General features: G+C 34.1%; 1 protein-coding gene across 4 annotated transcripts in view; it reads left to right on the top strand.

Annotated features, from left to right (window-relative positions):
- Positions 1–5,007: 5,007 nt before the first annotated feature.
- LOC128205993 (helicase with zinc finger domain 2-like) overlaps positions 5,008–14,152 on the top strand; it is a 35,791-nt gene continuing 26,646 nt past the window's right edge. For 2 of the 4 annotated variants that reach the window (XR_008256369.1, XM_052908110.1), the window contains exon 1: positions 13,260–13,392. The gene's annotated coding sequence lies outside the window, so the exon portion shown is untranslated. Of the gene's footprint in view, positions 5,161–6,836; positions 6,967–13,259; positions 13,393–14,152 lie in introns of those variants that run through there. The other 2 variants (XM_052908112.1, XM_052908111.1) reach the window with 2 other exon arrangements.

The following is a 14,152-nucleotide window of genomic DNA, read 5'->3' as shown; positions in this document are numbered from 1 at the left end:
GTAGTTCTATGTAGCTCGTATAACAGTTATACGTTCCTGGTACGGTAGCTATTTGTAGCCCGTTCTACGTTCATGATATGATAGTTATAAAACCTCGTATACTAGTTCTACGTTCCTGGTATAGTAGTTATATGTACCTCGTATACTAGTTCTACGTTCCTGGTTAAGTAATTATATGTACCTCGTATACTAGTTCTACGTTCCTGGTATAGTAGCTATATGTACCTCGTATACTAGTTCTACGTTCCTGGTATAGTAGTTTAGTTCTACGTTCCTGGTTAAGTAGTTATATGTACCTCGTATACTAGTTCTACGTTCCTGGTTAAGTAGTTATATGTAGCTCGTATACTAGTTCTACGTTCCTGGTTAAGTAGTTATATGTACCTCGTATACTAGTTCTACGTTCCTAGTATAGTAGTTATATGTAGCTCGTATAATAGTTCTACGTTCCTGGTATAGTAGTTATATGTAGCTCGTATAATAGTTCTACGTTCCTGGTATAGTAGTTATATGTACCTCGTATACTAGTTCTACGTTCCTAGTATAGTAGTTATATGTAGCTCGTATATTAGTTCTACGTTCCTGGTATAGTAGTTATATGTAGCTAGTATAATAGTTCTACGTTCCTGGTATAGTAGTTATATGTACCTCGTATACTAGTTCTACGTTCCTGGTATAGTAGTTATATGTAGCTCGTACACTAGTTCTACGTTCCTGGTATAGTAGTTATATGTACCTCGTATACTAGTTCTACGTTCCTGGTATAGTAGTTACATGTACCTCGTATAATAGTTCTACGTTCCTGGTATAGTAGTTATATGTACCTCGTATACTAGTTCTACGTTCCTGGTATAGTAGCTATATGTACCTCGTATACTAGTTCTACGTTCCTGGTTAAGTAGTTATATGTAGCTCGTATAATAGTTCTACGTTCCTAGTATAGTAGTTATATGTAGCTCGTATACTAGTTCTACGTTCCTAGTATAGTAGTTATATGTAGCTCGTATACTAGTTCTACGTTCCTAGTATAGTAGTTATAAGTAGCTCGTATACTAGTTCTACGTTCCTGGTATAGTAGTTATATGTACCACGTATACTAGTTCTACGTTCCTGGTATAGTAGTTATATGTACCTCGTATACTAGTTCTACGTTTCTAGTATAGTAGTTATATGTAGCTCGTATACTAGTTCTGCGTTCCTAGTATAGTAGTTATATGTACCTCGTATACTTGTTCTACGTTCCTAGTATAGTAGTTATATGTAGCTCGTATAATAGTTCTACGTTCCTAGTATAGTAGTTATATGTACCTCGTATACTAGTTCTACGTTCCTAGTATAGTAGTTATATGTACCTCGTATACTAGTTCTACGTTCCTGGTATAGTAGTTATATGTACCTCGTATACTAGTTCTACGTTCCATGTATAGTAGTTATATGTACCTCGTATACTAGTTCTACGTTCCTGGTATAGCAGTTATATGTACCTCGTATAATAGTTCTACGTTCCTGGTATAGTAGTTATATGTACCTCGTATACTAGTTCTACGTTCCTAGTATAGTAGTTATATGTATCTCGTATACTAGTTCTACGTTCCTGGTATAGTAGTTATATGTACCTCGTATAGTAGTTCTACGTTCCTGGTTAAGTAGTTATATGTACCTCGTATACTAGTTCTACGTTCCTGGTATGGTAGCTATATGTACCTCGTATACTAGTTCTACGTTCCTGGTTAAGTAGTTATATGTAGCTCGTATACTAGTTCTACGTTCCTGGTATAGTAGCTATATGTACCTCGTATACTAGTTCTACGTTCCTGGTTAAGTAGTTATATGTACCTCGTATACTAGTTCTAAGTTCCTGGTATAGTAGTTATATGTACCTCGTATACTAGTTCTACGTTCCTGGTATAGTAGTTATATGTAGCTCGTATACTAGTTCTACGTTCCTGGTATAGTAGCTATATGTACCTCGTATATTAGTTCTACGTTCCTGGTTAAGTAGTTATATGTAGCTCGTATACTAGTTCTACGTTCCTGGTTAAGTAGTTATATGTACCTCGTATACTAGTTCTACGTTCCTGGTATGGTAGTTATATGAACCTCGTATACTAGTTCTACGTTCCTGGTTAAGTAGTTATATGTACCTCGTATACTAGTTCTACGTTCCTGGTATAGTAGTTATATGTACCTCGTATACTAGTTCTACGTTCCTGGTATAGTAGTTATATGTACCTCGTATACTAGTTCTACGTTCCTGGTTAAGTAGTTATATGTACCTCGTATACTAGTTCTACGTTCCTGGTTAAGTAGTTATATGTAGCTCGTATACTAGTTCTACGTTCCTGGTATGGTATCTATATGTACCTCGCATACTAGTTCTACGTTCCTGGTTAAGTAGTTATATGTACCTCGTATACTAGTTCTACGTTCCTGGTATAGTAGTTATATGTAGCTCGTAAAATAGTTCTACGTTCCTGGTTAAGTTGTTATATTTACCTCGTATACTAGTTCTACGTTCCTGGTATAGTAGCTATTTGTACCTCGTATACTAGTTCTACGTTCCTGGTTAAGTAGTTATATGTATCTCGTATACTAGTTCTACGTTCCTGGTATAGTAGTTATATGTAGCTCGTATAATAGTTCTACGTTCCTGGTTAAGTAGTTATATGTAGCTCGTATACTAGTTCTACGTTCCTGGTTAAGTAGTTATATGTACCTCGTATACTAGTTCTACGTTCCTGGTATGGTAGTTATATGTAGCTCGTATACTAGTTCTACGTTCCTGGTTAAGTAGTTATATGTACCTCGTATACTAGTTCTACGTTCCTGGTATAGTAGTTATATGTACCTCGTACACTAGTTCTACATTCCTGGTATAGTAGTTATATGTACCTCGTATACTAGTTCTACGTTCCTGGTATAGTAGTTATATGTAGCTCGTATACTAGTTCTACGTTCCTGGTATAGTAGCTATATGTACCTCGTATACTAGTTCTACGTTCCTGGTTAAGTAGTTATATGTATCTCGTATACTAGTTCTACGTTCCTGGTATAGTAGTTATATGTACCTCGTATACTAGTTCTACGTTCCTGGTATAGTAGTTATATGTATCTCGTATACTAGTTCTACGTTCCTGGTAAAGTAGTTATATGTACCTCGTATACTAGTTCTACGTTCCTGGTATAGTAGTTATATGTAGCTCGTATACTAGTTCTACGTTCCTGGTATAGTAGCTATATGTACCTCGTATACTAGTTCTACGTTCCTGGTTAAGTAGTTATATGTACCTCGTATACTAGTTCTACGTTCCTGGTATAGTAGTTATATGTAGCTCGTATAATAGTTCTACGTTCCAGGTATAGTAGTTATATGTAGCTCGTATACTAGTTCTACGTTCCAGGTATAGTAGTTATATGTAGCTCGTTTAATAGTTCTACGTTCCTGGTATAGTAGTTATATGTAGCTCGGATACTAGTTCTACGTTTCTGGTATAATAGTTCTATTTAGCTTGTATAATAGTTCTACGTTCCTGGTATGGTAGTTCTATGCAGTTCGTATAATAGTTCTGCGTTCCTAGTATGGTAGTTATTTGCAGTTCGTATAATAGTTCTGCGTTCCTGGTATGGTAGTTCTATGCAGCTCGTATAATAGTTCTGCGTTCCTGGTATGGTAGTTCTATGCAGCTCGTATAAAAGTTCTGCGTTCCTGGTATGGTAGTTCTATGCAGCTCGTATAATAGTTCTGCGTTCCTGGTATGGTAGTTCTAAGCAGCTCGTATAATAGTTCTGCGTTTCTGGTATGGTAGTTCTATGCAGCTCGTATAATAGTTCTGCGTTCCTGGTATGGTAGTTCTATGCAGCTCGTATAATAGTTCTAAATGCCTTGTATGGTAGATATATGTAGCTTGATAATAAATATACGTTCCTGGTTTTGTAGTTCAAAGTAGCTCGTATAGTACTTTTACATTCCTGATATGGCAGTTCTAAATAGGTCCTTACAGTAGTGGTGAGAACCTCGTTTAGACGTTCTAAATTACTCTTGTTGAAATTGCACGTGACTCTTTAAGTCGTTCCAGATTGCTCTTAGTTGTTCTAAATACCTCTTATACGAGTTCTACCTATCATTTAGAGTAGACCTTTGTGTCTCGTATAGTAATTTCAAGTAGCATAGTTATCTTTCGTATATGTTAAACTAGAGCTCATTTATTTTCAAGAACTTGAACCTTTATGTGTTTCTTCACCAAAACATAAGCCGGATTATAGTCCTTGACTTAGTTCGAAGTTGCATAGAGATCATGCTTTATTGTGCTGCGCTTATTTCGAAAAGAATTTTGTTTATATTAATTAAACGTTACATGCACACACGGGCATCATGTAAGGTTGAGAGCCTGGTGTATTGTGTGTTGCCGCACAGTAAGTATCTACTGGTAGGCATTGACTTAGTTAAAGATATATACCATAGTATGCTTATGTAACGAGTACATCTAAAACCATATAAGCCAGAGTCACAAAACATTACAGGAATGTTACCCAGCATGTGAACTCGTGCACATGGGGTTATACGTGTCGCTAGCCATATGTGTGCACAGTTACGAACATTAACTTGTTAACATTTGCCTTAGTTCGTCCGTTGAATAATGAATGAAGTAGCAGTTGTGTACGTCATTGATTTCTTCGGCCGACAACTGGTCGTGATGATGCAACAACTCGTTTACAAATATTCATGTATTGAAACAAAACAGCCCTTTCTTAATACTTGTTTAATACTGAATGAGTTTTTGGATATCATGTTAACAAAACTATAACATAATTATATAAAGTAAGTCATCTTTATTAAATAAATTTCATATATACAACATATGCATAAAATATATATAAAAAAAGTATTTCGTAATTTGCGGTCACGTGACCTACTGACTGTAGATCAACATCACGTGATCTACTATCCGAATAAAGCAAAATTTACACGGCACTTTGTTATTGGATCGATTTATATGCGAGTGACAGGATGAATACTAAAGCTAAAACGAAAGTTGCTTTCATAATTTTTGAAAACTGGTTTCAATGTTAATATGTGTGATGAATTACGTTTATTTGAAAAGGATTCCTGATTGTTGGTGAACAGATATACCTGTTTCGATACTGTATCGCCAAGTGGCTGTAAGTATATACATATTATGTGTACGACTGACTATAAATTAAATATCTAGAAAAAACGTCCTAATATATTATTTATATATGATATATAAATGGACTCGTCATTTAAAACAAGCAATCCAGCGAACATAAAGTAATAACATTAACGTTTGTTAAATAATACCAACAAACTCATTATCAAGTGGTAATTTGTACGGCAAATATTCGGTTTTATCATACGATATTATATATTTCTGAGACCATATTGGTGTCTGTACATGTAATCAGAGGAATGAGTGCTTTAAAAAGAGTAATATTTTTATTTGTTTGTATAAAATTAAATTTATGCATATTTATTTTGAATGCATTTTTATTTTATTTTTCTTTTGAACATTTTTATTTTATTTTTCCTTTGGAAATCTGGCTTGATTGAATTTCAGTTTTGGATAATGTCCAAGTGACATGAAACCAGTGTAAACAATCATCTATTGATCAACACACTTGTAGTATTGATCAGATAGATTATGTCCATTTATTGTTGAGGGTAGCAAAATGAAAGATTTTTGTAGCACACGGGAAACTAGGAAACTATTTTCCCCTGATGTACATGTTTTGTGTCGGTTTTCTTACAGTTTGATTTAGACGGGCGATAGCTTATTATCAAGTTTCATTTGTGGTTTCTGTGAAAAATCACATTAAACCAGTCTTATAAAAAGTATTGCTGTTTGATCAGACGATTTACATAAATTAGGAATAATATTCAATATACACAAACATATTTCGTTGTTTAATTGATGGGATAAAAAGTGCTATTAAATGTGTTCAAAACGAGCCATCATATTCATTAAAAACTATTAGAATTAACCGAACCAACACATTTCATGTTGATGGGATACAAATGTTTTTAAATGTTTTATAAGCGAGTCATTCCATTTATCAAGAACGATAAGCGTTAACACAACATGGCAACTGATATCTATATATATTGTTTTCGAGTATTTAACATTAAAACAAATGGACATACTGTTTTGTTTTGTTCTGTATAACAAATGATACCTGCCCATCCCGAGGATTCGTTCTCAAAATTGCAACTGTATATCAAGTAAATCAAACGAATTCAACGTTATTGTGCCGATCCCTTTATGAAGAATGACCTCAGAGATTGTTGCTTGATAAATCGTCAACATTCCGAACTTCAGTTATGTTTTTTTACTCTTATATCATCCCAGTAATTCAGAAAACATTGTCGCTTACATTTCCTATTTATATAAAGTTAGCATTTTTGTACATTCTACGCATTTTCTAAACAGTTTTTGGCAATCAATGTAGTACTCGTTTCAACATATACGTGATCAATCGGAGCTCCTTGGCCATTTTCCATCGAAACAATCTCGAATGTATATTGACGGTTGACAATGTCAGAATTATTTACATTTAACTACGCTGCAAGAAGATAATGCCAATTTTGAGTTAAGCCTTTTGTGTTTATGCTCGCTTTACTTTTCAAAGCAGTAAACGAAAACTAGGCCTTTGACCATGTATTGATACGATTTCTGTTACTAAAATTGTACAACACCGGTGTTTACGTTATGTTTGTCAAAGCTTTAAGAAATTTTAAATTATCTTTACTGTGTGCTTGCAAATAGCTTAACTGCACTTAACTACAACGAAGTAAGATATAAATACTTTTTCGAGGGAAGCTAAAACGAAACTTGCTTTCATAATTTCTGAAAACTGGACGTATAAGTGAATGTATATTTAATAAATTGCGTTTATTGGAAAAAGTTGTTAACATATCAACCTGTTTGGAGGTTGTATCGCCTAGTGTCTGTAAGTAAAAACATATTATTTGTACGATTGACTAAAACGGTAATGTCTAGTAAAAACAACTTCCTTATCTAAATATTACCATCAAACACATGATGAAGTGAAAATGTGTACAGGAATTATTTAGTTTTATCATACGGTATTGTATATGTATATGCCCTCATTGCTCTCTGTAGATCTGTTCATGTAACCAGGGAAACGAATACTTTAAAAAGATTAATATACTTCATTATTTTGTTACGATCTACACCACCGCTGAATGTGCCGACCTTTCGCTTTGATATTTGATGAAATTATGCCTATTCGATTAATTTGGCTCCTGTTGTCGTTTGTAAATTGGATAGAACCTTTTTGTTCATGACTCTTTACTTGGAGCATCCGGTGTCTACACTTATATCGATTGACTTTTTAATGAGAAACCTTTTCTCCTTAAGGTCCACTCTCATTTGTGGTGTAGCATTATTTACATCACTGAGTCATGTTTTTCGTTTGTGACAATTGTTGACGTCCTCCTAAACAACGGACCTCGTCCTTGATGGTTGAAATTCCAATCATAGTTATTTCACTTGTTTAGCATTTGTTTTATTTGGCGTCTACTACTACTAGTTGTTATCAAAGTCAACGTTTTCGACCTTATAAGATGTGAGTTTCAGCCGGTCTTATAGGACGTTCCCTGTTCAAAAGTTCTGCCAACTTTATAGTTCAAGCTAGCTGGTTAAAGAAAAGCTAAAGTGATATTTTTTTCATCTTGAATGGAATCTAGTACATTCTACTAATTTTCTTAATATACAAAAGGAAGTACAATCACGGTAGAACTCGTTTCAAAATATAGATGATCAATTTGTGCACCTCGGTCACAACAACCTCGGATGTTTATCTGAAATATTGTAAAAGTCAAAAGTCTTCATATATAGCTTCCGTATTCATTATTTATTTATGGTATATGAATATACTCGTTATTTAAAACAAGCAATCAAGTGAACATACAGTAATGATGTTAACGTTTATCAAGTGAAACTTTGTACACTAAATATTAGGCTTAATCATAGAATATTGTAAATTTCTGTGCCCTTATAGAGGAACGAGTGCTTTAAGAGTAATATGTTTTATTTGTTCGTTAATAATTTCATGTATACATATTAATTAGGAATGCCCTTTTTATTGAATTTGTCCTATAGAAATCTGGCTTAGGATTGAATTTCAAGTTTTGGATTGTATCCAAATAACAGGAAAGCAATATGCATAGCCATGTATCAATCATAAACCTCAGTTCACCAGATAGCTGCTGTTTAACAGAAATTATGTTCATTCATTGTTGAAAGCCGTGAATAATGAGTGTAGCACAATGGAAAATCTTTGTAGCACACTATCAGATATGAATGGGAAAACTTTTTTGCATGTAGTTAATGAGCACTGACATTGGTTTAACCATTTCCCCCTTAAGTGCATTTGTTGTTGTTGTGTTTTTTAATTCTATTAAGGCGGACCATGGTTTATTATCAAGTATTATTTGTGGTTTCTGTCCTAAGTTATACGAAACCAATCTTATAAAAAGCATTGCTATTTGATCAGAAGACTTACATAAGTCAAGAACAGTATTCAATACTCGCAAACAGATTTCTTGTTTTTGTTGATTGGAGAAGATGTGTTAACATGTGATCAAATTGAGTCATTCCATTTATTAACAACTGTTAGAATTAACCGAACAGACAAATTTCATGTTGATGGGATAAAACTGTTTGTAAGCATTAATACAACATTTCAACTGATAATAATATTACTTTTCGAATATTTACGTTAGTAATAATGGACTCGTTTTGTGTTTTTATTCTTTATAACACAACAACCAGCCCATCCCAAGGATTCGTTCTCGGAATTGCATTCTGTATGTCAAGCAAATTAAAGTATTTCAACATTTTTGTGACGATGCCATGATAAAGAATGATCTCAGAGATGACAGCTTGATAAGTCTTCAACATTTCTAACTTCAGTCACTTTTTGTATATCATCACAATAACTCTAAAAACAAATTCGTTTATATTTTTATTTATATAATCACATGATGGTGGGTCGGTCCGTCTGTAGACCAGAGCTTGTCCGAGTGTTAACTCGACAATTTATGGACCTATTGTTATAAACCTTCCAGTCACAAAGGTTGGGCTTGACCGGTAGATGACCCATATTGTTTTAGGCGTCATCGGGTCAAGTTCACAGTGACCTTATATGGATAAATGGTTTTCAAAGTTTGTCCGAGTAATAACTTAACAATGCCTTGACCAATGATCATCAAACTTAACATTGAGGCTGGGAAAAAAGGCAAGGTCACAGTGACATTGAGTGCTTAAAGGTTGTCCGAGTGATAACTTGGCAATGCCTGCAACTGTGGCACTCAAACTGGACTTTGATGTTGGACCTGATCAGTAGATGACCCTTGACCCCAAATGCCAAGGTTTCAGTAACCTTGAACGCACATGAAAAAGAACTGTTCCTTCTATCCTAAAACGTTGATGTATGGTTTACAAAGTCAGATTTACTTTTAACTATGCTGGAAGAAGATCGCATAGTAATGTCATTTTTCAGTTTAGTCTTTTACTCGCTTTCCTTTTACAATTAAAAAGCCATTTGCAAATTCATATATTGTGCGCTTCAATTAGAAAGAACTTATAAACAACGATATAAATTATGTGCGATTTTTTTCTAACTTATTCTAGTTTAACAACGGTGCTACTCTTGCGTTTATATGCATAAATGAACAATACTGAATAGACCTAAAATTCAAGCGGGGTATCTTATAACATATTTTCTGAAAACTAAAACTATTGTTTGTAATAGTGCAGGTGTATTAGAACAGTCTTCATGATAGTTCGTAAACAGATATACAGATACGGATGTTGCTGGGCCAAGTGTCTGTAAGTACATACATAAAATGCGATTGACGACTATACAGTTAACACTTAGAAAAGTTAATAAACTTATGGTATACTATTCGTTTTATGCACCAGTCAATTGTAACCACACCCTTACCTACCCCCAGGTCCTGGGAATACGGGGAAATTCGACTTTCGGTCCAGCCAAGCCCGGGTAAAATTCCTGAAGAACTGCTGGAAAAATACCCGCAAATCCCTCCCGCACCCCAGAGGCCCTAGGTAATGCCAAACACCTTTTTTTGGCGTGAGGACATAACCATCGCATTCATCCAATTACTGCGGGGCAACCTGTAATTTTAAAAAAACAACGGCTCATTTCCTCGCATATCCACGGTATACCCCCGGACCTGAGGGCCGTGGTTACATTTGACTTGTGCATTAGTAAGAATTTCATTTCAACTAAGCAATACAATTAAAATAAAGTGATCATGATAACATTTGCCTAATTTTACCATCAAACACATCATCACGTGATAATTTGTACAGGAAATTTTCGGTTAAATCATACGATATTGTTTATTTCGGTGACTCAATTGGTGTATTGAAAGCATTGTATGAAAGGAGAGGCAAAATACTTGATAAAAGAGATTTATACGTTACTTGTTTGTAAATATATACATTTATACATTCTTTTTGAATTAGCCTTTCTTCTTTTATTTTCCTTTTGAAAGATGGCCTATTTTTGAAGTGTAAGTTTGGATAATGCCCAAAAGACAAGAAAGCAATGCTTACAACCATACATCGATCAACACACCAATACAATTTTATCAGAATGCTTCTGGAGAATACGCTGAACAGAAATTTTGGTCATTCATTGTTAAAGTCCCTGTATAATGATTTAAAGCTGCACTCACACAGATTGAACGTTTTGACAATATTTTCATTTTTGTCTTGGAACGAGCCGATTTTTGCGGAAATCCATAGAAACCAGTTATATAAGACTGCTGACAAAAAATCAGATCGCAGATTTTTATATTTAAGTACAAAAAATGATGTTTTATGCAGTTTTCTTGAACCGTTACTAACGGTTTCAGCCATAAAACATTAATTTTCGAACGGAAATATGAAAATCTACGATCTGATTTTTTGTAAGCAGTCTTATATCATTGGTTTGCAGATACCTACGCAAATATTTGCCCTTTCTAATACAAAAAATAAAAAAAGTTGAAAAAACTGTTAATCTGTGAGAGTGCAGCTTTAAGCAATGGAAAATTTCTGTAGCACACCATCAGATTTGAACGAGAGTACTTTTATTTTCACATAGTAAATCGGGACTAACCTTGTTACACGCGAACTTTTAACATCTACATGTATTTGTATTGCGAATATTTCTGAAAGTTAATATCCGTAGGCCTCCCACGATTTTTTTTTTTTTTTTAAATCGCAAAATGTTATGAATACTGACAAATATTCATATAACCTTGAAAATTGTGAAATTATAATTCTTGAGTTTAATTACACTAGCGATGTTGACATAAAAAGAAACGACACAAGACAAGTGAAACAATAATTGCTTCGACATGGTTTTTGTCGGACTGACGAGTTTGTCCCCATGTGGTTTAATAAATGGCTGAGAATATTGTGACAGTCGTAATTTATATTTTAAAGTGGAACTATAATTATCAATTTAGTTTATAAGACAGTTATATCAAATTATCGTTTTATGCAGCAAATATTTTTAGCCCTGAACAATGTGGGTTCCAGTGTTACGTTTTAAGTGTGTTATGACGTCATTGATGCTCCAAAGAATACATTACTTTTGCTTCGAAACCAAGTCTCCAGAGAATACAAATGCTTCCACGACGACAATGAGACCCTTGATCATGTACTGATACGAGTTCTATTACTAAAAGTGTTCAACACCGGCGTTGTCATTATGTTTTTAAGCTATAGATAATTCTAAACTAATTGTACTGTGTGGTTGCAAATAGCTTAACATCTTATAGTTTACCGATCCTACAATACAATTGAAGGGGCAAATTTATCAGTGACATGACCTTTCTTTTAACAGAAAACTCCTTCAGGATGTATTACTAAACGTTGCTGTCCAACGCGTGCTGATGACATGGTCATACTTTCATCTGCACAGCTGAGCCAACCTCCTCTATATATGGTGCATGACTTCATGTAAGGAGCGTTACTTCTGTAATTGTATTCGTTGACAGCGAACTCTTCATTAGCTCATTTGTGTTCCCTTGTACAAAACATATATCACTTAAAGAAATTATATGTGGTAGCTATGAAAAAAATACATAACCAAATAAAGCGCGGTTGACTCTAGTGGGCAGGGGAATTAACCTATCCCCTTACTTCGTGTTTAACGTCATTTACAGAGGATATACAGAGTCGCAGCAACGTGTCGAACACCTAGCAGCACGTAAAACATGTGGCAGTATTCCAGTTTGCCCTTTCGTTGTGAAACGATAAATGTTGACATAATATCCATGTCAATTAATTTACTATCGACATGCGATTCATGATTATAGAATAAAAGCAAATCATGTAAGATTTCACGTGTGTTATAGAAAGTCAGATTGACATGTTACACCATATAAACTAAATCATTGATCTGCATATTTAAGTGGCATTTAAGGATAAAACAATGAAATAAATGAATAATTTTGACCTGTTTTGTCAATACATATCAGAATAAGTTATCACTGGGCTTTCGCTTTGAGATCAAACATTTTCTTTCGACGCCTTTTCAATAATGTTTAAATTATAAAAAAAAAATATTACAGAAACAAATAATTGTAATATGTTCCCAAACCGAGTTTTTTACTCCAGCAACCAAAGCCGACAAAACAATATTACCTTATCAACGTATACACTTTTACTTATTTTCAATGCAAACAGTTATTGTTTCAGTTCGAAAAATGACATTTCTAGCGTTTCACGTAAATGATAACCATTCGTTTACCTTAATTTCATTTCAAACCAAATTTGATTTCTACCAATTAGGTTTATCAAAAATACACTCACTTTGAAGGTTAACACCGTTCGTTTTCAATGAGTTCATGTTGCATTAGGCTAGGAGGCAGATAATTTCTGACCCGGCTAATTATATTTAATCTCTGAGATATTTTGTTTATCTCTGGGTGCAGGTATTTGATTGAATTTAAAGTTTAACAACTTTACATTATGTCCGTCACACAGACTTAAACAAAATATAAATAATATAAATCTGAAGTAGCAGTCTGAATCTAAAATGAAGAGAGGCATCCTGGACCACAAGTTTGACTTAAGTTTAGTTATAACGTACCTAAACAGCAATGATTACCCCACTTACCTTGCAGTCGATTAAATCCGTTTCTCGTTTGACTATGCAGGAGCCCTGTGATTGTATCGACCATTTATCAAGCGGGAAGGTATGACGCTAGTTGCTTGCATGTTTTCTGAAAACAGGTATAATTGGAAGACTATTCAAATAAACGCAATTTATTTCATGTAGGATATTTCGTAAACAAATGAAGTTGTTTGGATATTACATTGCCATGTCTCTGTAAGTATATACTTAGTATTCATACGATTTACTATTAAGTTAATACGTAGAAGACACTGAACTTTCGTGCATCTTATGTATTTAGTGTATATGAAACTAGTCGTTTAGATAAAATGTTCATTACAGACAAGCAATCCAGTGAAACTTAAGTATTGATGTTATAGTTTGCTAAATGTAAGTATTTAACATACTATCGCGCGAAAATCTGTACAGCAACTTTTCGGTTTTATCATTCGATCTTTTCTTCTTCTTTTTTTTATTTTTAAAATAAGGCCTTTAATTGAATTACAGTGTTGGAGTCTGTCCAAATCACAAGGGCCATTGTTAACAAACATGCATTGTAAAACAAACCCGTTTACTATTGTTAGGGATATTGTCTGAAATTAGATCAACAAAATTAACAAAACCTGCACACATGTTTCATTTTGATGTATTTTTTTTTTCAAACAAAGTCTTTAAAAATGAGTAATTCAGTCAGTGTTTACGCATAGGTCTCCGCCTATTATATTTTTTCTTGTTTTCTTGATTACTTTGACTGCCGACGAGTAGGCTTACTGAAATTATGTCAGTCATTTATTATTGTTGAAGTGTGAAAGTTGCATAAAGAGAGAAGCTAAAACGAAAGTTGCTGGCATAATTTCTGAAAACTGCTATAAGTGTGTATGTTAATGTACTAAATTGCGTTTATTGGAAAAGGGTTCATCACAGTTTGTTCACAGATAGATCTGTTTGGAGGTTGTACTGCCAAATGTCTGTAAGT

This window comes from Mya arenaria, chromosome 10, assembly GCF_026914265.1.
Source record: "Mya arenaria isolate MELC-2E11 chromosome 10, ASM2691426v1".
NCBI classification, from domain to species: Eukaryota; Metazoa; Mollusca; class Bivalvia; order Myida; family Myidae; genus Mya; species Mya arenaria.
Note: the sequence above shows the minus strand (reverse complement) of the source record. Positions and strands in the feature narration are given on the sequence as shown.